The sequence below is a fragment of the Castor canadensis genome, chromosome 3, assembly GCF_047511655.1.
Source record: "Castor canadensis chromosome 3, mCasCan1.hap1v2, whole genome shotgun sequence".
NCBI classification, from domain to species: Eukaryota; Metazoa; Chordata; class Mammalia; order Rodentia; family Castoridae; genus Castor; species Castor canadensis.
The window spans coordinates 116,888,523-116,914,032 of NC_133388.1; the positions used below are offsets into that span (position 1 = coordinate 116,888,523).

General features: G+C 39.1%; 1 non-coding gene across 1 annotated transcript; it reads left to right on the plus strand.

The window, feature by feature from the left end:
• The first annotated feature begins 10,456 nt into the window (after window positions 1–10,456).
• On the plus strand, window positions 10,457–10,529 carry Trnaa-ggc (transfer RNA alanine (anticodon GGC)). The gene has a single exon. It is a non-coding gene; the product is annotated as a tRNA-Ala (tRNA).
• Window positions 10,530–25,510: the final 14,981 nt, after the last annotated feature.

Genomic DNA, 25,510 nt, shown 5'->3' on the forward strand with positions numbered 1-25,510 from the left:
AACCCTGGCTTACAGTAGATGGGTCCAGTTATGTAACAACCCAAAGAATGTATAACACAGACAAACTCTAGTAAACATTTCAACCTGTAATCACAAATTTAATACTGTTGATTTTCTCAAACATTTCCCAAAGCAGAATTTTAAAAGGTATAAACATTAAAAAATTCATTGCTACATCATAGCTTCCCCAGTTTTTTTGTGTTGTTTTTTACTGTGCTGGGGATCAAACCCAAGGCTTCCCATATGCTAGACAAATGCCCTACCATTGCTCTGTATCCTTGGTTCCAACCAAAATTAATTGATAGTATTAACCTAGTTTTTTAAAAACACATCATCTCTGTACGTTCTTAGACAACACGATTAATTATTTGAACAGGATGAATGGAAGTCCTGCTTCAGGTCAGCTTATGTTACTGATCTGGGGTTATCTGCTGGAAATTCTAGTCCTTGACTCAATGATGAATTTGGACAGCAACTAAAAACCTGGGAGGGCTTCTATGGTGATAGAACCACATTGTGAAGGTTTATAGTAACAAAACCTTCACATCCTTGTCTCTCCTGGAACTTAGTGCATTACATTACATGCAGCTTTTCTTTTTAATTGCAATATTTTACACAGTTTTTCTTTTCTGATTTTTTTTTTGTGGTATTGGGATTTGATCTCAGGGCTTTGAGTTTGCTAAGCAGGCTCTCTACCACCTGAGTCACACTCCCAGCCCTTTTTGCTTTACTTGTTTTTTTAATAGGATCTTGAAATTTTGCCTAAGCTGACCTAGACACGATCCTCCTATTTATAACTCTCTCATAGCTGGGATGACAGGGGAATACCATCACACCAACTTATTGGTTAAGACGAGGTCCCTCTAACTTTTTGCTCTGGCTGCAATCCACTCAATTTCTGCCTCCCAAGAAGGTGAGATTACAAGCTTCAGCCACAATACTAGGCCCCTTACACATCTTTTAAAATAATTTATTTCACAACTTTTTAACGCCAGTTTTTATGGAATTTTACACACACACACACACACACACACACACACACACACACACACACCAGGTTGCAAAGATTGTTACTGACTGATTTGGCGTAAACTTAATACACAAATAGGGTGAACTGATCAATATATGAAATTTTTTATAAACATGATTTCTAAAATAATGTATGTATTATACCATATATTTCCCTCCTTTTCTGCCATGCTGGGACTTGAACCAAGGGCCTCTCACATGCTAAGCAAGTGCAGTACCACTGAATTACATCCCCAGTCCTAGTTCCCCCTTTTTGAGTAACATTAAGAATTAATATAAATTATTTATTTCATTTTCATGTTTGCTATAGTTGGATCTTGAATGCCTCCCTCCCCCAAGGCCCATATGTTGAAGGTTTAGAATTATTATTTGGAGATGGTAGAAACGTTAGGAGGTAGACCCTGGGGAAGGAAGTTAAGTCACTAAGAGCATGACCATGAAGGGGATTATGGGACCCTGGCCCCTCCTCATTCTCCCTTTCCTATCCTGGATGCCATGAGGTGCCATATACTCCCACCATGATGTGCTGCCTTGCCTAAAAGGAATGGGCCAGTCAACTCATAGAATTGAATTTCATTTAGATTCCATTTTGTGTCCCTCCAAACTTGTGAGCTAAAATAAACATTTCCTCTTTTTAATCTGATTAATCCAGATATTTTGTCACAGTAACAGAAAGCTGACAATTGATACAATGGTCAGATCCAATTTGGTGAGCTGGAGTCCCACAAACTGTCCTCTTTCTCTTTGACCATCCACAACATCTATGAAAACAGCCTTCCCTCCCTACACCAGCAAAGACGTCCAGGCAATCTTGATTAACCTGACTATTTTCTACGAGATTTTAGTGGAGATGAATGTCAGATTGTTCCACATGAAAAAAACATGGCAGGATAGCAAATATCTAAGTTAAAAGCAAAAGCAGTGAGTTCTTGTGGTGTTTCCAGTTTTACTTTAAGGTTTCTAAACACTTCCTTAAGGTTATTTTTTCAAATATAACTTCAATTTTCTGTTTTTTAGCTATCAGCTCCTTTGAGTTTTCATTGTGTGTGTGTGTGTGTGTGTGTGTGACACACACATGTAAACATTTATATGGTGGAATAAAGAAAAGGGGGGAAATGAGTAAGTAATTTATAACTTAAATGAATAAGCGTATTTAGGAATTCAATTATTTCCTGTAACCAGTTAGTTCTATTATAGTTTTCACGGGCAACATGAGCCTTTTTGTTTAGTTTGCTGAGTGGTAATTATTCTCTATTTTTAATCATCTTAGGAGAAAGAAAACATTTTGCAGTATAGTATCTAAATAAAGAAAATATGTTAAAGTCCAAAATGACTCACACACATATTCTGAATACTCCTTATTCATATTCTCCTATGAATTAAGGCCAGGTAAGAAGAGATTCTACAGTATGTTAATGCTGCCTGCTTTCCTTAGGTCAGCCATGCTCACCTCTGCCAAGGGAGGCAACAAATGAGACTTAACAGAAAAGCTGCCATGGCTTGGGTTTGTGATCCCCAAAGGTCCATGTATAAATGGGTCCCCGTGATCTCCAGGGGGCAGTATTGGGAAGTGCTGTGAATTTGTAAGTGGTGAGTGGTCCTTAGGGGCATTGGAGGTGAGTCCTGGAAAGGGATTGTGGGACCCTGCTGATAGATAGATAGATAGATAGATAGATAGATAGATAGATAGATAGAGCATAAGATATAGATGATAGATAGATAGATAGATAAGCATAAGATATAGATAGATAAAGCATAAGATATAGTTAGATAGATAGATAAGCATAAGATATAGATACATAGATAAAGCATAAGATATAGATAGATAAAGCATAAGATATAGATAGATAAGCATAAGATATATATATATACATACATATACATATACATACATATATATATATATATATATATATATATATATATATCTCCTTCCTGGCTGTATACGTGACACCTTTCCAACATGTGTTCCCACCATAATGAGCTTCCCTCACCAGAGACTCAAACTATGAGGCCGTCTAAACTTGGACTTGATCCTCCAAAACTGTGAGCTAAAATAAGCATCTGTTTACCTCCTAAGTAGCCTGTTTCAGGTATTTCATTGTAGAGACAAGAAGCTGATTAACAAGAGTTACAGCCAAGCAGAGATAATGATAGTGCTGTAAACGTGGTCAGTCTGAATACATAAGGGGATTTTTAAAGAGCCTATGAGATTATGTCAGAAGTATAAAAAGCTTAATTAATATGTGTTTGTGCACTTCCTCTCTTACATGTTCGGTGTCAGATGCCTTTACATCACTATTTTGATTCTGAGAAGGCTAACGGGCATACTTGAAGAGGGAGGAGAAGATGCTATTCATAACTGCAGCAAGCACATCACCGTGCATTCTACCCATATTTTTGAGCTGAGATACTCAAGAAAGAAAGACTAAAAAAAGCCACAAGCAGTTATGGCCTTAGGTAAATACTTGAATCATCACAAACTTTAAAAAGATTTTCCTGTGTTGTGTACACATAAACCTTCCAAGTGACTGAATATAATTCAAAAAAAAGTAAAAGGTTGGAATTGAATTTTAAAGACGTCATAAACTTTTGTATGTAAATGGTGTTCAGAACAAAGTTATATGACAAGGCACCACCTTGATCTTGAAGGGAAAAATGAGATAGCCTATGTAGAAATGCCAAAAAAAAGTGGCACAATGACAACAGAAACTTAAGAGATGCTAGAAAAGAAAGTCATGTATTCAAGGGACAGAGATTTGGGGTAAATACATGACAAAAGTAATAAACAAAATAATATTTATTGTTTTAATATTTGCGATTACCTTAAATGTACACTTGACAAGGCTCTTGACTATTTTACCAATTGTTAGACTGAGCCTACAATAATAAGAATTAGTCTCACTGCATTGTACCATGACCTACTAGTGCTGTGTTGTTCAGCTGCTGTTAATCCAGTTATGGTAGAACACAGGAAGCAGCTGAAAATAGCAGTTCAGAAAATAGGCCCCAAAAGGAGTCACCTGAACTCAAGTCCCAGCTCTACCACTGGCTGTGTCATCTGAAGGCAGTCTTTAACTCCCTCCAACCCTGTTTCCTCCTTGTAAAATGGAAATAACAACCTCCTCCGCCCCCAGACCCAGGCCACTGTCATGTTTAAGTCAGACCTTATTTTAGCCTTCTTTCAAGACCCAAGCAGAAATTTCAGGACAGTCATAGCCCCGTTGCCATTTGGTCTGCTATTGCACTTTAGCAAGCCTGGTCTCCACTCAGGGCTGGCAGTTCATGGCTACTGTAAGGATGACATCTTAATTTCTTTAGATAAATCTAGATCCTCTAATTTTGAGGGAGCAGCCAAAGAGAATTTTCACCAACAATTATTTGCTTTCAAGAGGGGAGACGTTCCTGTTTCATACATCTCAGAAAAGTGCTTGGCTTGATTAACTTCTGAAACCAGTTTGCTGGGCACACCACCAGAGTCTTATCTACGATAGGCCTGTGGACTTCCTTTTTAGACACATCCAAATCTTGCCTTTCCTGGGTTCTTTCTAGATGGACCACACCTCACCACCTCTTCAGCCAGTGACAAGTAAAATTAGTCCCATCAGATTCCTGTCTGGGAGCCTCACACTACATTTAGGCAGACTAGCAGCTAGCTGCTTTGCATATGCCATTTCCAAAGCACATCCTGAGTCCTTCTAGCCTGAGGCCATTTTCTTTTCATCTCCCTCTTAGTCCATTGAAGGAGTCTCAAGAAATATTTTGGGACAGGATCAGTAAGATTAATCAGTATCACTTCTGCTGATACACAATAGTCTCCCCTTGTGTATGGTTCTATTTTCCTTGGTTTCAGTTAGCCTGGGTCAACTGCAGTCTAGAAATATTAAATGGAAAATTCCAGAAATAAGCAATGTGTGATTTAAATTAAGTGCCATTATAGTAGTGTGATGAATCTCCAGCCATCCTGCTTGTCCTGCCTGGGATGTGAGTCATCCCCTTGTCAACCATATCCACTGAATATCGGTCACTTGGTAGCCATCTCAGTTATCAAATGGCCATTGCAATGTCACAGTGTTTGTGTTCAAGTAACTCTTATCTAACTTACTGAATAAGGCCTCAAAGTGCCAAAGCAGTGATCCTGGCAATTCGAATTTGCCAAGTCCTAAAGTGCTTCCTTTAGGTGAAAAAGTGAAAATTCTTGACATAAGAGGAAAAATGGTGTGCTTGGGACTGCTAAGATCTATAGTGAGGACAAATCCTCTATGTGTGATATCATGAGGAAGGAAAAAGAAATTCATGATAGTTTTGCTGTTCTATTTCAAAGTGCAAAAGTTACAACCACAGTGTATGGTAAGTGCTTAGTTAAGATGGAAAATGCAAAGCCAGGCAACGTGGCACATATGTGTAATCCCAGCCTGGAGGCTGAGGCAGGAGGTTTGTGAGTTTGAGGCCATCCTGGGCTACATAGTGAGGGCCTGTTTCAAAAGAAGAATATAGAAAATGCATTACTAAATTTGTGAGTGAAAGACGTGAACAGAAAATGTGTTCTAATCGAAGGCAACACGCTATTCCTCACTTCTCTTCATCTCTCAGGCCTTGTCTCAGCTCCATCACCAGAAAAAAGAAGGCTGAGTACACACAATAAGGTATTTTGAGAAAGAGAGTCCACATTTACATAATGTTCATTACAGTATATCATTATAATTCTTCTATTATATTACTGGTTATTGTTATTCTCTTACTACGCCTAATTTATAAATTAAGCTTTATCATAGGTATGCACATATAGGAAAAACAGTATTATATGGGGCTTCAGATATCCACTGGGGATCTGACCTTCATCCCCCACAGATGAGGGGGCCTACTGTGCTACAAAATGTTTCTCTTCCTGTGTGGGGAGTATTAGGCTGCAAAACCTATTCACCAATAGGTGGCAGTGGTGATTCAATTTCTGGATGGATTATTGCACTAGGAAAGCAGTAAATTGCTGAAAAAATTTACTTATTTCATTTTGTACTGCTGCAACATTTTATTCCAACTTCCCTTGACCTTGCCATTCCTCTTAGTTCTGTCTGCCATTGCCCTGTGTAACTGCTGCCTGAACACTTGTAGTAACTTCCTTAACTAGACCCCTGGTCTCACCTCCCTTCTGAACCACACCTGGTCTTGCTGCCAAATCACATTCAAAAAACCTGATCCGTGGTGTCGGTCCCCTTCTCAGACTTCAAGTGCATTCCGCAGGCTTCGGTGCTAAGTCCAGCCAACCAAGTTAGTTTTCAACAATAACATTATTTGGAATTTGTACCTTTACTCTTACTTTATTGTGTGGCCACACTGGTCTTTTCAAATGTTTTCCCAAGCAAGGACATCCCATCATTTTTAGTTTGATACATACTTAGAACAAATACTATTCACATCCATAGAAATAAATACATTTATATGTAAGTAGACCCTCCTTACGTAAGGATCTACCACTATGGATTCAATCAACTTCAGATGGAAAATACTTTTTAAAATTGCATGTGTACTGAACATGTATGAACTTCTCCCCTTGTCATTCCCTAAACAGTACAATATAGCAACTGTTTACATATCAGTTACATAGGGATAGTAACTATGTACCATCTAAGTACGACGTACTTCAGGTTCCATAGTAACCTAAAGATGATTTCAAGTATACTAGTGCATGCATTTTACATAAGGGACTTGTGCATCCTTGAATTTGGTAGTTGAGGGAGTCGTGGAACCTATCCTCAAGGAGGCTAAGGGACAGCTGTATATGCACATATCCAGCATACCGCAGGTGAGGTGTGTGAGCGTGATGTGCATATAGGGTAGACACATATGAGTATATACACATTATGAACCTATGTCTCCATCCTTTATATTCCTGCCACCCCCTGCACTCTGCTCAGATGGAATTGCTCTCGCCTTTCCCTGTTCCCAAAGCACCTGGCTCCTGTACGACTTTCTGTCTCACTAACAGTGTTCTTAAGATCAGATGAGGGGCATGCACTCTCTTCAAAATACCATGAACTTCCAGAACGAGGGGAATATCTGAAAGAGAGAGAGAGAACATACAAAAGATTCATTGAAAAGTTTACAAATTGTCTTTGTGTCTTGATTATAAAATGCTTGCCAAGAACATAGACTGCTAGAGAGCTTTTACATACACTAACTTAAAATGGACCATGGAAGTAAATATTAAATGTAAAACTGTAACCTTTAGAAGAACATAGAGCCAGGTGCAGTGGCTCATGCCTGATCGCAGCTATTGCAGAAAGTGCAAATGGGAGGATCATGACCCAAGCCAGCCAGGACAAAATGCCAGACCCGATCTCCAAAATAACCAGAGCAGAAAGGGTTGCATGCATGATTTGAGCAGCAGTGCACCAACCTAGCAAGCATGAAGCCCTGAGTTCAAACCCTAGTACCACCAAAAAAAAAAAAAGAGTAAAATATTTCACACAAGGAGAAATCATTTGTAAAACATATATCTAATTAAAAAAAACTTGTATCCAAAATAGAGGTCTGGGATGTGGCTCAGTGATACAGTGCTTGCCTACCATGAATGATATTATGTGTTTAATCCCAAACAAAACAAATTAAAAAATTGACAACCTGCCAGGTGTGGTGACTCACTCCTGTAGTCCCAGATATTCAGGAGGGAGACATCAAGAGGATCATGGTCTCAGGCTGGCCCCAGCAAAAAGCATGAGACCCTGTCTGAAAAATAACTAAAGCCAAAAGGGTTGGGACATAGCTCAAGTGGTAGAGTGTTTGTTTGTCTACCAAGCACAAACCACAATACCCACAAAAAGAAAAGAGAAAGAACCCAATTAGATAAAAGATTGGAACATATCTCACCAAATAAAATAAACAGGTGGCAAATAAGCCTATGAAAAGGTACTCAATATCACCTGTAATAAAGGAATTGCACATTAAAACAATAATGAGACACAAATACAAGTCCATTCAAATAGTCAAAATCCAAAAGGCAGGCATCCCAATTGCTGGAGCAACAGGAATCTTCATTCGTTGCTGGTTGAAATACAAAATGGCCCAGTCACTTTGGAAGACAGTTTGGTAGTTTCTTACAAAGCTAAAAAGTCTTAACATGCAATCCAGCAACCACATTCCAGATCAATTTACCCAACTGAAAAAAATAACTGAAGCCAAAAAGGAGGATATGGCTCAAGAGGTAGAGCTCCTGCCTAGCAAGTGTGAGGCTCTGAGTTCAAACCCCAGTGTGGCCAAAAATAAAAATAAGAGGAATTAACTTCACAGTGGAGACACCTTACCCCCTACAATCTTATTGTGAGAAAAACATTAGTGTATCCCGATCAAAAGACATGCTACAGAATACCTGAGTGAATCGCCCAGTCACCAAAAACAAGGCAAGTCTGAGAAACTTGCCAAGAGGTGTCTAAAGAGATATGGCGACAAAATCTGCATTCCTGGATGGAATGAAGCAGAAAAGGAACATTGGGTAAAAGCCAAGGAAATTTGAATAAAGTATGAACTTCAGTGAATTTTTCAGTATTGGTTGATTTATCACAACTGCTAATGTGGGATGTTAATAATATGAGAAACTGGTTGCAGGTGTTTTTTGCAAATTTGTAATTTTTCTAAAATAAAAAGCTGATTTCAAAGAAGGTGTGGGTTATATGTAATTCTAATGATTTACATAGGGGATATACTTTCCATCCAATAAATGAGAAGAATCGAAAGCATTATTCTCGACTTCATAACTTTTTCCAGAAACTGCTGAACTTGCCGTTCTCACAATGAATATCAATGCTGTCTGCTACTGCATTTTGATAGACTTTCAATAGTTCTCAAATGAGGGTCCTACTGTGTCTCCAGAGGGCTACTGGAAATAGGCGAGAGTGAGTTGATTGACATGGGAGTTATTACTGGAATTTAATGGATGTAAGAATATCAAAACTCATGCAAATTAGTCAATCATTTTCCTGGTCCAAATACCAGTAGTCACTCTGCTGACAAACACTTGAGGTGGAATTAAGTACTAGTCACATTTTCCAGGTACATAACCCTATCACAGACATGAATTTTACATTTCATATTTTCCCCATCCTGGCTTGGTGAAAAAGTGCTTTTTATATGTTAGGATTGTTCTTTCTAAAGTTATTATCATCTTTCTCTTTTATTAGCATATGCTAATTGTACAGGGTGATTCATCGTGATGTTTATATATGTGCTTACAATATATATTAATTAGATTCATCCCCTCCATCATTCTCCCTCATCCCTCCTCCCCGCTTCTTAGAACAATTTCAACAGGTTTCATTCTCTATTTTCATGCATGAATACAAAATACATCCACCATATTCACCCTCCTTCACCCTTTGTCATTTTTCTTCAGTTAAGTCCTATGAAGTAGCTTCAACCATCACCTCAATGTTGCAAACAGGTAACTTGAAAAACAGACATTTGGGGCCACCTCCAGATTTATGGTCAGAAGCCAACCTTAGAACAATGTTCTGTTTTTCTTTTTTATGTATGGATGCAAATGAATCTCTATTTCTTAATTTGGAGAAACACCTGAAATGAAGACCTAGACCTAACACATAGACCCCTCCTCTTATGGTCTCTCAGTGCAAGAGGAGTTCTTGCTAATTGTTTACATAAATTACCTCCTTCCTCCTGCTCACTACCAACAACATGCAGGTTTATTGTCACAAGACAGTGCTGCATTGATTTAAAGTTAACTGTCTTCTAAAGGAAGATGTAATTTTGCTGGTCATGATCCTTCATAATTAATTCTTCCATTCTGGAACCTATTCTTTCTCTCTGAGTTGCAATCAGAAATGACAACTGAGCCATGTATGTTCCTCTTTTTTTTTCTTAATTTGCACTGTTAAGTTTTAATTAAGAAAACTTCTGAAGTCACTTTCCAAATTAATAGCATCGACAAAAAAAAATGAAAGTAGACTTTACTTTACAATGAATAAATTATGTGTTTGACTATTTCAGAAAAAGATTCCTGGTTAATTTCATCACATGATTGATCTAAGGTTCACTGTACACCACCTTTTGTTTCAAAACTTGTTTTAGAAGTGAAATCTAGACCACAGAAATATTTCCAGCAGGATCACAGGGGTAGGACACACTGGCCAAGGAGCTCCTCCCTGGCCAGTGAAGCATACGACAGGCAATTTAGATCCAGAACTTTCTTGATAAACGGGAGCCTTAGAGGGAAAGAGTTAAATATTTTTAGGACTATTTCCTTTTCTCCATTCCTGGGATCTTTCAGTTGTCCTGCTGTCACAGTCCAGGTATAATCCAAGATCCCCATTGCATTCAGGACTCGAGTCTGCTCCAGTCCGGAACATGTCCACTGGACATGCCCTTTTGATGACCTGGACACTTTTCAAGAGCACTAGCCAATTATTTTGCAAAATGTGGTGGAGTGGCTCAAGTGGTCGAGCACCTGCCTGGCAAGCATGAGTCCCTGAGTTCAAACCCCAGTTCCACCAAAAAGCAAAATGGCCTCAGCTTGGGTTTCCTGATTTCTCCCTGTGATCCTATTTTGCTCAACAGTTTTAGCAAGAATACCATAAAAGTGAAGGAGTATCCATCTCAGGGCCTCTCATAGGGAAGCATGTGATGTCACTGTGTCACCTTACTATTATATTTGGTCACTTGGTTCAAGTGGTGTGTAACAAATAGCTCCACAATTGACTAGTTTTTTCTCTTTGTCACTCATAGTATTTTGTGGGGAAACTTCTTGACCAAATATATTGTTTCCCACCACACTTTAAACTGCTAGCATTAATATCCATAAATAATTGATGATTTTAACAATTATTACTGTCCATTGCTAAATGGTGACCTCTCCATTATTATCAATACTTTTACATTTATTAATGGGAAGTCCACCATGAGGCAGACCATCCCCTCTCCCTCATTTATTTATTTACTTCATTATATTTACTCAATTCCTTATCGATATTTGAAAAGCTCTGATCTACTGTGTACTCAACCAACACTTCTCAAACTTCTATGATTAATTAATTACACTTTGCTTCAAGCAAAGTCCTAACTCTTGAGAACATCCTATGCTATTAATCAGACTCAGGTGAATTTGATTAACATAAGTTATTCTCCCTAAACCTGCTTTATCAGATTGAATTGATCATGGGACTTCTGGGGTTGACCAGGAAGCCTCAAGTTTTAATGAGGTCATGACTCAAAAAGGACTCAGCAAACAGGAAGCATGTGAAGGAATGCACAGGTGGCACCCATGACATCTACTTCTCCATCCACTCATCATGGACTGGGATTTGGCTGTGGATAGCCAGTGTGCTGGGAGCCCGACATTGAGGTTCAGTTCTTAGCAAGAAGGAAGAGTAGATCCAGGAAGATAGCCAACAATAAAGTTTAACAAGTATACAGTCTGTCTTCAAAGCCCAAGGAGAAAGTATGTCTAACTCCCTTGTTCTTATTTACAAAGCGTGATGAGGAAGTACGGTATATTTGCCTTTTGCCTATGCCTAATGGAGACACTATTTTGATAAATCTGGGTACACAAACATTGCAGACCATTGTCTCACTGCTGGCGGTTGTCAGTAGGAGCTGTCATTCTGGCTCCCCCAGGAGAGCATTGAAAGTTATTGGCTTCCATAAAGATCCGGTTGAAAGGCCATCTTTCTTCAATGTGAAGGGGAAGACTCTCAGGACATCAAAGCAAGAGATGAGTGTACACCAACACACTTATAATGACAAGATGTGTCTTTGCTTATTTAAAAGAGTGACTTCATTTCTAAAGCAGTTGAACAATTCTTTAATTTAAAGCCATAATCTGTCCCTAGGGCCCATCAGTTTCTCTGACCAATGGTGGAAAATATTTATGGAGGATTAATAAAAAAAAAAAACCCTAGTTTTCTGATCATTCAAGCTGCATGACTGAGTATTGCATGATTGAGTTGTTAGCAGTATTGGAAGGGGTCGGTTTTGTTTAATCTTCATCTTTTGAGGACTCTGCATGACTTGACACCTTAGTATAAGGTTCCTGAAGACTATCATAGAAAAACCAATAAACCACATCATGGTAATTCATATGTTATAAAATATGGCTATGTTTAAATATCTGAATAGTGGTTTTATTGTATTATCTTTCTGTCGCTGTGACAGAACACCTGAGACAATTAATTTGTAAGTAGGAAAAGCTTACTTTGGCTCACAGTTCTGGGGGCTTTGGTCCATAGTGGCTTTGGGCCTATGCTGTCACAGAACATGGTGGTGGTGTGTAGCGGGGGAGGCCTCTTTACTGCATGGTAACCAGGAAGCAGAGAGAGAGAGAGAGAGAGAGAGAGAGAGAGAGAGAGAGGTCCAATCCCAATATTCCCTTCAAGGGCATGCCCCAATGACCTAACTGCCTCCCCCAGGGCTCCACCTCCTAAAGGCTCCACCATCTCCTATAGGGCCAAGCTGAGGACCAAGCCTTTAACACATGGGCCCCTGGGAGATAGCCCACATCTAAACTATATCATGAATGTGTGAGTCACTTTGACTGCATTCCTAAGGAGAACCTGAAGCACCAAGGAAAAAGGAAAGACCATTTGCAGTTTGCATCATCTGAAATCAGGATTTAGAAGCAACCTCTCCACCTGCTAGCACCTGATTTTGGGGAAATCACAAAAGAGCTCCATTAGCTTCCTTATGGGCTAAATGAGAACCATAATTCCTGGCTGCTAACTTCACAAGGAGTGGAGGAGGTTCCAGTGGGGTGGTGATTCAGAAAATCAGTCATTGTGTCAACTACAATAGCTAGGTAAATATTCTTTGCTATTATGAGCCATAAATGAATTTGATTGCCATTCTTAGAAACAAAAGGAATAAATCCTCATTCCTTGAGGTTCTCTGAAGAGATTGTAAAGATATTTAAGTATGATTTAAATACTGGTAGAAATAGGTTTTCCCCATGTCAATGGGCTATCAATTTACTTGCTGCTCTGCTTCCTACTTTATTCAGCAACAAAACAATGTCCATTTATAATAAACTTTGAGAAATATAATTTGAACTATGTAAATAGAAATATTATTTATTGCTTTAAATAAACCATTCATGGGATGGTTTATTCCTTATGAATGGACTCTTGTGGCACCAGTTAAATTAATGAATTTTTTCTGAGTGAGATCAATGGTACAGCTGAGAAAAATCGTCAGAGGGAAATTTTCCAGCCCTCCTGTGTGCACAGTATGTTAATAAAGTTTGTTTAAATTTCTCTCTTCTGTTTTCTTAAACAGTCTTAAAAATAAAACCAATTCACACCCTTTAAGGGAAAAAAGTTACCTTAGGTCCTGGCTAATCTCCTTGTAAATCTTCCAAGGGTGATTAATGTGATTACTTAAACCCAACCATCCAGAGGGGTGTGCTGACAGTTTAATGAGGGAATTAGTTATTTTCTATTTTATGGCCAGTCTTTTTCCTCTCAGCTGTTGAGTGCTAATCAGGGCTTCTCCCAGTGTCCTCAGCATACCTAGAACAGGCAGAGCCAGAAGCATTTCCTACAGACCTGCTCCAGACCTCAGCTTGACTTGTGGACAATGCAATGAGAAATTCAGAGAGAAGACCTTCTTCTACCTTCCCCTCCTGCCGGCCATGTCTCTTTGAAGGAATTAAAATAGCCAGTCATCGTGGTACATGTCTATAATCCCAGCACTCTGGAGGCTAATTCAGGAAGATAGTGAGTTCAGGCCAGCCTGGGCTACACAGTGAGATCCTGTCTCTAAAAATCAAACCAAGCCCAGTGCCAGTGGCTCAGACCTGTAAATCCTAGCTAAGGCCAGCATAATATCCCCATTTCAACCAATAGCTAGGCTTGGTGGTGCACTTGACATCCCAAGCTACAGGAGGCTGAGATCAGGAGCCTCCTGAGTCCTCATGGCAGGGGAAGATGAGGAGGCGGGGAGGTGGGCATGGTGACAAGCCTGTCATCACATTTGCTTAAAATAGAAGGATCAAGGTCCAGGTAGGCCTGGACCCTGCCTGAAAAAAAACCAGAGCAAAAAGGGCTGGCAGAGTGACTCAAGCCATAGAGAAACTATGTAGCAAGTGTGAAACCCTGAGTTCTAACCCTAGTACTGCTAAAAAAAAAAAATCAAAGACACCATGCATACAGAGATTAAGAGGATGTTTTCTGTCTCCTTAGCTAGAAGGACATCCTTGTTATCATACTGAGCAGATGTTTAGTGCTTCCCAGTCCTCCAGGACCTTTCTGGACACCAGGTTTTAGTTGGAGACCTCTGCTTCTCTGTCTGCTTAGATGTTATTTTACCAAAAGGGTTTACACCAGTCTGAACTCTGACCTGTCCCCATTTCTTCAGCTTCGTTCACTTTATTTTTCATTCATAGTGCCCATGTATCAGCAGCCTTCCTTTAGAAAAGCAAGGGGCCTGTCATTTCCCAGAGGAGGTGAGGCAGAACAGTGGTTTTCATGGTGGTTCTCAAGTTCCAACCCCTGCCAGAATGTCTAAAAAGACAGGTGGTTCAGAGAGGTTCAGCACAGTTCACACAACTACTCTTACAATCTTGCACATAAATTTACCTAGCTACCATAGGCTGTCAAAACCAGAAAACAACAGAGTGCAATGTGCAGGCATGTCTCCATGGCATTTGTCACATGTTTAGGCTCACTAACTCAACACCATGGAGACCAGAACGTTGGCCACTGCAAAGGTCTTTGCATGCTATCCCCTTATCACCACTCCCAGCCCCTCCACACCACCATCTGAACTTCTGAAGCCACTCATGTGGTATCTACCTCTATAGTTTTTTGTTTTGTTGTTTTTATTTCAGAAAAGTTTCATAAATGGAATCATACAACATGTGATCATTTTGGGAGTGGAGGGAACCCAGAGCTTCACACTTGCCAAGCAGGCCCTCTACAGTTTGGGCCACACCTCCAGCCCTTTTTGCTTTGGCTATTTTTTAAGATAGGGTTTCTAGTGTGGAGAGCAGAGTATGAGATGCCTATGGGAACTTGACTTAAGCACAGCTGCAGCTAGTAATCTGCAGGCTGAGTTGGCACAGCCCCAGCTACAGCTGCTTTTCCTAAGATGTTTACGTCCAGAGAGTAGTGATAGCAGGTTCCTCCTGTTCCCAAGGACTACCCAGCCCCCAGAACTGTTGCTCCACCTCCTTGTTTGCCTCTGTGTATAATAAACTTGCTGGAGGTGGACAAGGCTACTGCTGCTGCTGGCTGTTGTGTGTCTCCACCAGAGCACCCAGCCCATCTGACCCCAGCTTTATGCACCGAGAACTCTCTATATAGGCTTTAAAAAAGCTGTAAAAGAGAAGAAGTACAAGTATAATAGAAGAAATAAGACAATAGAGAAAAGAAGTATGCTAATGCAGTTTTTTGACGAGGCTGTTGTGTGTCTCCATGTGAGCAACCAGTCCACCTGACCCCAGCTTTCTGCATCTTTGTTTTCTGTCTTTTGTCCTTTCTGCATCTCCCATCACTCCCAGTTAGGTTTCTAGGACAAGCTAGCCCAGGTCGTTAGATTCTAGTTTATGCTCAGTTGACCTGGACAACAATTCTGCTACATATGCTTCATGCATAGCTAGGATGACAGGCATGTATCATCACACCCAGCTTTTACTGGATGAGATGGGGTCTCTTGAACTTTTTGCCCAGGCTGGCCTTAAACCTCGATCCTCCCCATCTCTGCCTCCTGAGTAACTAGGATTACAGGCTTGATCTACTCCACCTCATTTGTTCTTTTTTATTGCTGACTGATAATTCTAATAGTCCATGATATTGAGGTACCAGTACCTCCTATTAATAGGTACCATTCTCCTATTAAAGACATTGTGGGTGTTTTCTGAGTCCCAGCTGCTAATTCAGTGTGGTCCCAACTGCAGTAGTCTGAGAAACTACCTCTGGAGTTCTACTTCCACGCCTCAGCCTTGTTGGTGAGGATCCCATGTACTTTTAGTGCTGTGAAACCAAAAACGACCTTGTTCTGGACAAGCTGTGGGCCGCAATCAGTATACAGGAGTGTCATCATTTTCAGTAGCTACAAAAAGGCTGCATACACTTCAGCTTGCACACACGTTGGGTATGTGTAAGTTAAGTTTTCACAAGTGTATTGGCTCTCACCCTTCCATTCTAAATATTACCATTGTTATTATTACAAGCCAGAAAATACTTAATTGCACACAGGACAGGGACAGTAACAACACCAAAGACAATGATGGGAAGACAGAAAAAAACAGGGAAACTAGTTTCCCCACAGCAAAAAATTAGTACAGGAACCAGAGGGGAATGAAGAAAACAGAAACTCAGATCCAGACTCCAACAAAATGAAGATAAACTATGCCAAAGGACCCAATGAAGCCCACAAGAATAATTTAAAAGAAGACACACTACAGGTACTCAATGAGAATTTTATAGAGATGATACTGGATAGGGTCAACCAAAATGTACAGGAGACACTCAAGAAATTCCAAGAAAACAAAAATAGAGAATTTGAAAAAGTAAAAGAAGAAATAAAGGAAACCATAGAAGCACTGTATAAACACCAAAGTGAAACAGAGAACACGATGAATAAATGGATAAATGAACTCAGGACAAAAATAGACAACATTAAAGAGGAAACCACCCAGGATATGGAAAGCCTCAGAAAAAAGAACGAAACAGAACTGCAAAACAAAATGGAAGGCCAATCCATCAGAATAGAACAAACAGAAGACAGAATCTCAGAACTCGAAGATGAAATGGTAATTAAAGGAAAAACCAAAGAACTATTAATTAAACAACTCAAGACCTGTGAAAAGAAAATGCAAGAACTCACCGACTGCATCAAAAGACCAAACTTGAGAATAATGGGCATCGAAGAAGGAGAAGAGGTGCAAGCGAAGGGAATGCATAATATTCAACAAAATAATAACGGAACACTTCCCAAATCTAGAGAAAGATATTCCCATAAAGATGCAAGAGGCCTCTAGGACACCAAACAGACCACATCAAAATAGAACTACCCCATGACATATCATCATTAAAACAACTAGTTCAGAAACTAAGGAAAGAATATTGAAGGCTCTAAGAGAGAAAAAACAAGTAACATACAAAGGTAAACCCATCAAAATCACAGCAGACTTCTCAACAGAAACATTAAAAGCAAGAAGAGTGTGGGGTGAGATCTTCTGGGCACTGAATGAAAATAACTTCAACCCCAGGATACTCTACCTAGCAAAACTATCATTCAAAAAATAGATGGAGCAATAAAAGTCTTCCATGATGAGCAGAAACTAAAACAATATGTGACCACAAAGCCACCACTACAAAAGATTCTTCAAGGAATTCTGCACACAAAAAGTGAAACCCAACTTAACCATGAAGAGACAGGCAGCACCAAACCACAGGAAAAGAAAAAAACAAGACAGTAGAGAGTAACCTCAACTTAGGTACACACAATCAAACCTTCAAACAACTAAGACAACAGAATGACAAGAATCACCACATACCTATCAGTACTAACACTTAATGTTAACGGACTTAATTCACCCATCAAAAGGCACCGCTTGATGAAATGGATTAAAAAGGAAGATCCAACAATTTGTTGCCTACAGGAGACTCATCTCACCAACAGAAATAAGCATAGGCTTAGGATGAAAGGCTGGAAGAAGATTTACCAAGCCAATGGCCCCCGAAAACAGGCAGGAGTAGCAATACTTATCTCTGACAAAGTAGACTTCAAACCTACATTGATCAAACGAGATAAAGAAGGACATTCCATACTAATAAAAGGGGAAATAAACCAAAAGGAAATAATAATTATCAACCTGTATGCACCCAATGTCAACACACCCAATTTCATCAAACATACCATGAAGGACCTAAAAGTATATATAAACGCCAACACAGTGGCTGTGGGAGACTTTAACAACCCATTATCATCAATAGATAGGTCATCCAAACAAAAAATCAATAAAGAAATCCAAGATCTAAAATATGCAATAGATCAAATGGACCTAGTTGATGTCTACAGAACATTTCATCCAACCTCTACACAGTATATATTCTTCTCAGCAGCCCATGGAACCTTCTCCAAAATAGATCATATCCTACAAAGCAAGTCTCAGCAAATATAAGAAAATAGAAATAATACCGTGCATACTATCTGATCACAATGCAGTAAAAGTAGAACTCAACAACAAAAGTAAAGACAAAAAACATGTAAACAGCTGGAAACTAAATAGTTCATTACTTAATAAACAATGGATCGTCAATGAAATAAAAGAGAAAATTAAAAAGTTCCTGGAAGTCAATGAAAATGAAAACATAACCTTCCAGAACATATGGGACACAGCTAAGGCAGTCCTGAGAGGAAAGTTTATAGCCATAAGTGCATATATTAAAAAGATCCCAAATCAATGACCTAATGATACATGTCAAACTCCTAGAAAAACAAGAACAAGCAAATCCCAAAACAAACAGAAGGAGAGAAATAATAAAAAATAAGAGCTGAAATCAATGAAATAGAAACCAAAAAAAACCATACAAAGAATTAATGAAACAAAAAGTTTGTTCTTTGAAAAAATAAACAAGATCGATAGACCCTGGCAAACCTGACTAAAATGAGGAGAGAAAAAAACCCAAATTAGTAGAATCAGGAATGCAAAGGGGGAGATAACAACAAATACCATGGAAGTCCAGGAAATAATCAGAGACTACTTTGAGAACCTATATTCAAATAAATTTGAAAATCTTAAAAGAAATGGACAGATTTCTAGATACATATGAATATCCAAAACTGAACCAAGAGGAAATTAATCACCTGAATAGACCTATAACACAAAATGAAATTGAAGCAGCAATCAAGAGTCTCCCCAAAAAGAAAAATCCAGGACCTGATGGATTCTCTGCTGAATTCTATCAGGCCTTTAAAGAAGAACTGATACCAACCCTCCTTAAACTGTTCCACGAAATAGAAAGGGAAGGAAAACTGCCAAACATATTTTATGAAGCCAGTATTACACTTATCCCAAAACCAGGCAAAGACACCTCCAAAAAGGAGAACTATAGGCCAATCTCCTTAATGAACATTAATGCAAAAATCCTCAACAAAATAATGGCAAACCGAATTCAACAACACATAAAAGATTATTCACCACAACCAAGTAGGCTTCATCCCAGGGATGCAGGGGTGGTTCAACATACGAAAATCAATAAATGTAATAAACCACATTAACAGAAGCAAAGACAAAAACCACTTGATCATCTCAATAGAGACAGAAAAAGCCTTTGATAGATCCAACACCATTTCATGATAAAAGCTCTAAGAAAACTAGGAATAGAGGAAAGTACCTAAACATTATAAAAGCTATATATGACAAACCTACAGCCAGCATTATACTTAACGGAGAAAAACTGAAACCATTCCCTCTAAAATCAGGAACCAGACAAGGATGCCCACTATCTCCACTCCTATTCAACATAGTACTGGAATTCCTAGCCAGAGCAATTAGGCAAGAAGAAGGAATAAAAGGAATACAAATAGGTAAAGAAACTGTCAAAATATCCCTATTTGCAGAAGACATGATCCTATACCTTAAAGACCCAAAAAAGTCTACTCAGAAGCTTCTAGACATCATCAATAGCTATAGCAAGGTAGCAGGATATAAAATCAACATAGAAAAATCATTAGCATTTCTATACACTAACAATGAGCAAACTGAAAAAGAATGCATGAAAACAATTCCATTTACAATAGCCTCAAAAAAAATCAAATACCTAGGTGTAAACCTAACGAAAGATGTGAAAGACCTCTACAAGGAAAACTATACACTTCTGAAGAAAGAGATAGAGGAAGACTATAGAAAGTGGAGGGATCTCCCATGCTCATGGATTGGTAGAATCAACATAGTAAAAATGTTGATACTCCCAAAAGTAATCTACATGTTTAATGCAATTCCCATCAAAATTCCAATGACATTCATTAAAGAGATTGAAAAATCTACCGTGAAATTTATATGGAAACACAGGAAGCCACGAATAGCTAAGGCAATACTCAGTCAAAAGAACAATGCAGGAGGTATCACAATACCTGACTTCAAACTATATTACAAAGCAATAACAATAAAAACAGCATGGTACTGGCACAAAAACAGACATGAAGACCAGTGGAACAGAATAGAGGACCCAGATATGAAGCCAAACAACTATAGCCAACTTGTCTTTGACAAAGGAACTAAAAATATACAATGGAGAAATAGCAGCCTCTTCAACAAAAACTGCTGGGAAAACTGGTTAGCAGTCTGCAAAAAACTGAAACTAGATCCATGTATATCACCCTATACCAAGATTAACTCAAAATGGATCAAGGATCTTAATATCAGATCACAAACTCTAAAGTTGATACAGGAAAGAGTAGGAAACACTCTGGAGTTAGTAGGTATAGGTAAGAACTTTCTCAACGAAACACCAGCAGCACAGCAACTAAGATATAGCATAGATAAATGGGACCTCATAAAACTAAAAAGCTTCTGTTCCTCAAAAGAAATGGTCTCTAAACTGAAGAGAACACCCACAGAGTGGGAGAAAATATTTGCCAACTATACATCAGACAAAGGACTGATAACCAGAATATATAGGGAACTTAAAAAACTAAATTCTCCCAAAACTAATGAACCAATAAAGAAATGGGCAAGTGAACTAAACAGAACTTTCTCAAAAGAAGAAATTCGAATGGCCAAAAAACACATGAAAAAATGCTCACCATCTCTAGCAATAAAGGAAATGCAAATTAAAACCACACTAAGATTCCACCTCACCCCTGTTAGAATAGCCATCATCAGCAACACCACCACCAACAGGTGTTGGCGAGGATGCGGGGAAAAAAGAACCCTCTTACACTGCTGGTGGGAATGTAAACTAGTACAACCACTCTGGAAAAAAATTTGGAGGCTACTTAAAAAGCTAGACATTGATCTACCATTTGATCCAGCAATACCACTCTTGGGGATATACCCAAAAGACTGTGACACAGGTTACTCCAGAGGCACCTGTACACCCATGTTTATTGCAGCACTATTCACAATAGCCAAGTTATGGAAACAGCCAATATGCCCCACCACCAACAAATGGATTAAGAAAATATGGTATCTATACACAATGGAATTTTATGCAGCCATGAAGAAGAACAAAATGTTATCATTCGCTGGTAAATGGATGGAATTGGAGAACATCATTCTGAGTGAGGTTAGCCTGGCCCAAAAGACCAAAAATTGTATGTTCTCCCTCATATGTGGACGTTAGATCAAGGGCAAACACAACAATGGGATTGGACTTTGAGCACATGATAAAAGCGAGAGCACACAAGGGAGGGGTGAGGATAGGTAAGACACCTAAAAAATTAGCTAGCATTTGTTGCCCTTAACGCAGAGAAACTAAAGCAGATACCTTAAAAGCAACTGAGGCCAATAGGAAAAGGGGACCAGGAACTAGAGAAAAGGTTAGATCAAAAAGAATTAACCTAGAAGGTAACACACACGCACAGGAAATCAATGTGATTCAATGCCCTGTATAGCTATCCTTATCTCAACCAGCAAAAACCCTTGTTCCTTCCTATTATTGCTTATACTCTCTACAACAAAATTAGAAATAAGGGTAAAATAGTTTCTGCTGGGTATTGAGGGGGTGGGGGGGAGAGGGAAGGGGCGGAGTGGGTGGTAAGGGAGGGGGTGGGGGCAGGGGGGAGAAATGAACCAAGCCTTGTATGCACATATGAATAATAAAAGAAAAAAAATTTAAAAAAAAAGACGTTGCTGTTTGTAGTTGTGGGTTATCACAAATAAGCTTCCATGAGCAGTCATGTTCAGGTTTTTGTTTGAACCTAAGTTTTTATTTCTCTGGGATAAATGCTCAGGAGTGTGATTTCTGGGGAATATGGCTAAAAAGGTTTTGATTTATAAGAAGCTGTCAAAGTATTTCCAGAGTGCCATTTTACACATCTATTTGCACTGTTTAAGTGCTCCAGTTTGTCAACATTTGGATTCGTCGTTATTTTACGTTTTCCACCATTTTGGTAGGGTGTAACAATACCTCATCATAGTCTTCATAGCATTTCCTGTGTGTCTCTTTGCAATCTGCACATCCTCTCTGATGAAATGTCCCTTTAAGCTGTCACCCCATTTTCTCATTGGACTGTTTGTGGGGCTACTGCTGAGTTTTGAGAGTTTTTTGGACCTATTTTTCTCCTAACTTGTAGCTTGTCTTTTCAACCTCCTAACACAGGTTTTCACAAAACAGTTTTTACTTTTGATGAACTACAATTTGGCTTTTTTTTTCTTCCTTATGGATCGTGCCTTGTTAGGTCCTTATGACTGAGAATTCTTTACCAAGACTTAGGTCCATAAATTTTCTTCCTAAAGTTTTCTATAATCATATTGATATTTAAATGTATGTTCTATTTGTGAGTTAATTTTTGTATAGACTGTGGAGTTTGGGTCAAATTTTTTTTTCTTTTAGTCTGTAGATATCCAATTACTCCAGCACTGTCTGTTTATCAGACTACGCTTTCTCATGGAGCTGATTTTGCACCTTTCACCAAAATCAGCTGGCTTTACTTGTAAGAGGTTCCTTTGAGGGTCTCTGCTTTGTTCCATTAATGTATGAAGCTCACCTGCAGCCTGTACAGCACGGTCTTGAATAATACATTTAGATAAGAAGTCTTACACTGAGAAGATAAATGCCTGCCACTTTATGCTGTTTCAAAATTATATTTACTCTTTTTATCTGACCATATAAATATTAGAGTAGAATAAGTACTCCCCTGGCTACCAGGAGGAGGGATGCTCATTACTGTCATCCTGTGATGTCCCCTCACACTGCTGGGGGGACCTCCTTCTTGCTGTGTGAGAATAGACATCCTGGCTCCTTCCTCCATCTCTGGCGTTGTATCAGCCCAGGGGGAGAACACTCACGCCATCCCGGCAAGAGTGGAAATGTGCGCTCACCACTTCACTGCTGCTGACCAGGGCACACTGTTCCTATTACATTTGAGTTAGTGGAGTGGTTATTGGCAGTCTTCCTAGGCCTCCTCTTTCCTGCTCCTCTCACTAAATCAAGCAAACTTTGTACCCAACTTCTCTGGCACCCAGTCTGAGAAATATGAGGCAAAAAGCAAACGTAAAAACTGCACTAGTAGCTTTTGTACAGCTCGTAGCTGGTCTGACTGCTCTCCACCTGGCTGTTTGTTTGTCCTTCATCATGTTTGAGACTGGCAGCTGTATTTTCTGGTAGGAAAGAAGTCCGATCTGGATCAGGTGCTGTGCAGCAGCTGGAGGTGATGCAGACTACTGGGCCTCCATGGAACTCACTGGAAAGACAAAACGTAGTGGAAGTCATGTTGGACCCCAGCCTGCTCAAAGAAGTGGACTGCAGTGAGAAAACTATGGTTTATTGTTTTTATTTTTGCTTTATTTTTTGTTTTTATTTATTTATTTATTTATTTGCAGTGCTGGGATGTGAACTCAGGGCCTATACCATGAGCACTCCACCGGCCCTTTTTTGGTGATGGGTTTTTTTCAAGATAGGGTCTTGTGAACTATTTGCTCGGAGTTGGCTTCAAATCAAGATCCTCCTGATCTCTGCCTCCTGAGTAGCTAGGATTAAAATAAGGCATGAGCCACCAGTGCCCAGCACAGCTACATTTTCTCCAGCCATTTCTCAACACATCCTGGAGAAGGCTTGGTTTTGAGGCCTCTTTGTATCACTGACTTAGTTGTTTTAAAGTACTGGGTCAACTAGCAGAAACTACAGTTGTCAACCCTGAAGAGTTACAGAATCTTTTGACCATATGAAGAAATTTGGAGGTGTGGAAGATGCGGCACTAGGACAGCTCAGATAACAGAACATAAACTTACCATCCTGTGCTAAGAGATGTTAGTGACTAACGGACAAGAACAGGGTGGCAAGTTTTTATTTCTACTTCTTACTTTGCCAAGCAAGAAACTCAACTGACATAAGATTACTCTTGGATGTCTACTACAAAATACCAGTTCCTGTAAAAAAAAAAAAAAAAAAAAACAACTTATCTGAAGAAAAGTACATGTGTCGAAGGGTTCTAAAATAAAAATCTTTAAGAAAGAGAATTGCCAAAAGAGCAAATGTTACAATGCCTTCCTCTCCTAGACTTACACTTGTTGCTGCAACCCAGTGACTTCCACAAATACTGGGCTGAAAAACACATTGTAATACTTCAAGCATAATGACATTAGAAGAATGCCTTGGCTGGCAAATGTGCTATGACTCTAGATTAAAATCAAAAGTATAAAAGGATCTTTTGGGATTTTTTGTTTTGGCAGTACTGGAGTTTGAACTCAGAGCCTCACGCTTATTAGACAGGTACTCTACCATTTGAGTCACTCCACCAGCCCTGTTTTGTATTGGGTTTTTTTTGAGATAGGGTCTCTCGAACTATTTGCCCAGGCTGACTTCAAACTAAGATCCTCCTGATCTCTGCCTCCTGAGTAGCTAGGACTACACATTGTGCCACAGGCACTAGGCCTAAAGGGATGATTTTTAAGCAAAGGAATATCTTTAACTTGAGTCTTTACTTACATTGTATCTTTCTAAAGGTTGGCTTCATTTCTTGGTAGTGAAGACTGTGGTAGTAAGAAATTACATGTCTGCTCTCTGTACTGTTCATTTTCAAAAACGTATACATTGAAAAAGGCTTTTCCTATCATGTTCATAAAATGAAGTATTTTGTGGGGCCAGGGACTATTTATTCTGATTTTATTTTAATAATTTCTTAACATTGAAGAATTAGATACTTCATTAGTGGTTCTAATCTTTTTCATGTTACACCAAACTTGTTTATAAATTTAAAAACAACCCTAATGGTGAAGTTATTAATTGTTTCATCTTCAGATATAATTAATATAAGATTCATTCAAAGCCCAGCCAGCTTATGAACTTAATAAAGAAGTACTCAGAAATTACTTTTAAAAGTAACTGCTTCCAATAAATAATTTTTGAATCATAAGGTCTTCAGAATGCTAAATATATATTTTCTTGTATTTTCTCCAGTCTAGGAAATTAAATCTCCCAGAAGTTAAATTATTCATCAAAGTAATGGTGGAACTCTACAGTGTATGTTAGCTATTGATCATATTTGAAAGCTTTCTCTAGGATATGCACCAGAATTGTTCTGTGGGCCAGAAGTCGTGGCTCACACCTGTAATCCTAGCTACTTGGAGGTGGAAATCAGAAGGATTGAAGTTTGAGGCCAGCACAGGCAAAAAGTTCTTGAAACCCCATCTCAACCAATAGCTGGGCATAGGGGCACACCCCTGCCATCTTAGCGACACAGGAGGCATAAATAGGACATAAATAGGTGTATTGCAGTCCAGGCCAGTCTTGGTAAAGTAAGACCCTATCCCAAAAATAACTAAAGCAAAAAAAGGGAAACAATTTAGCTTGCCCATCCTTCCCCAAAATAA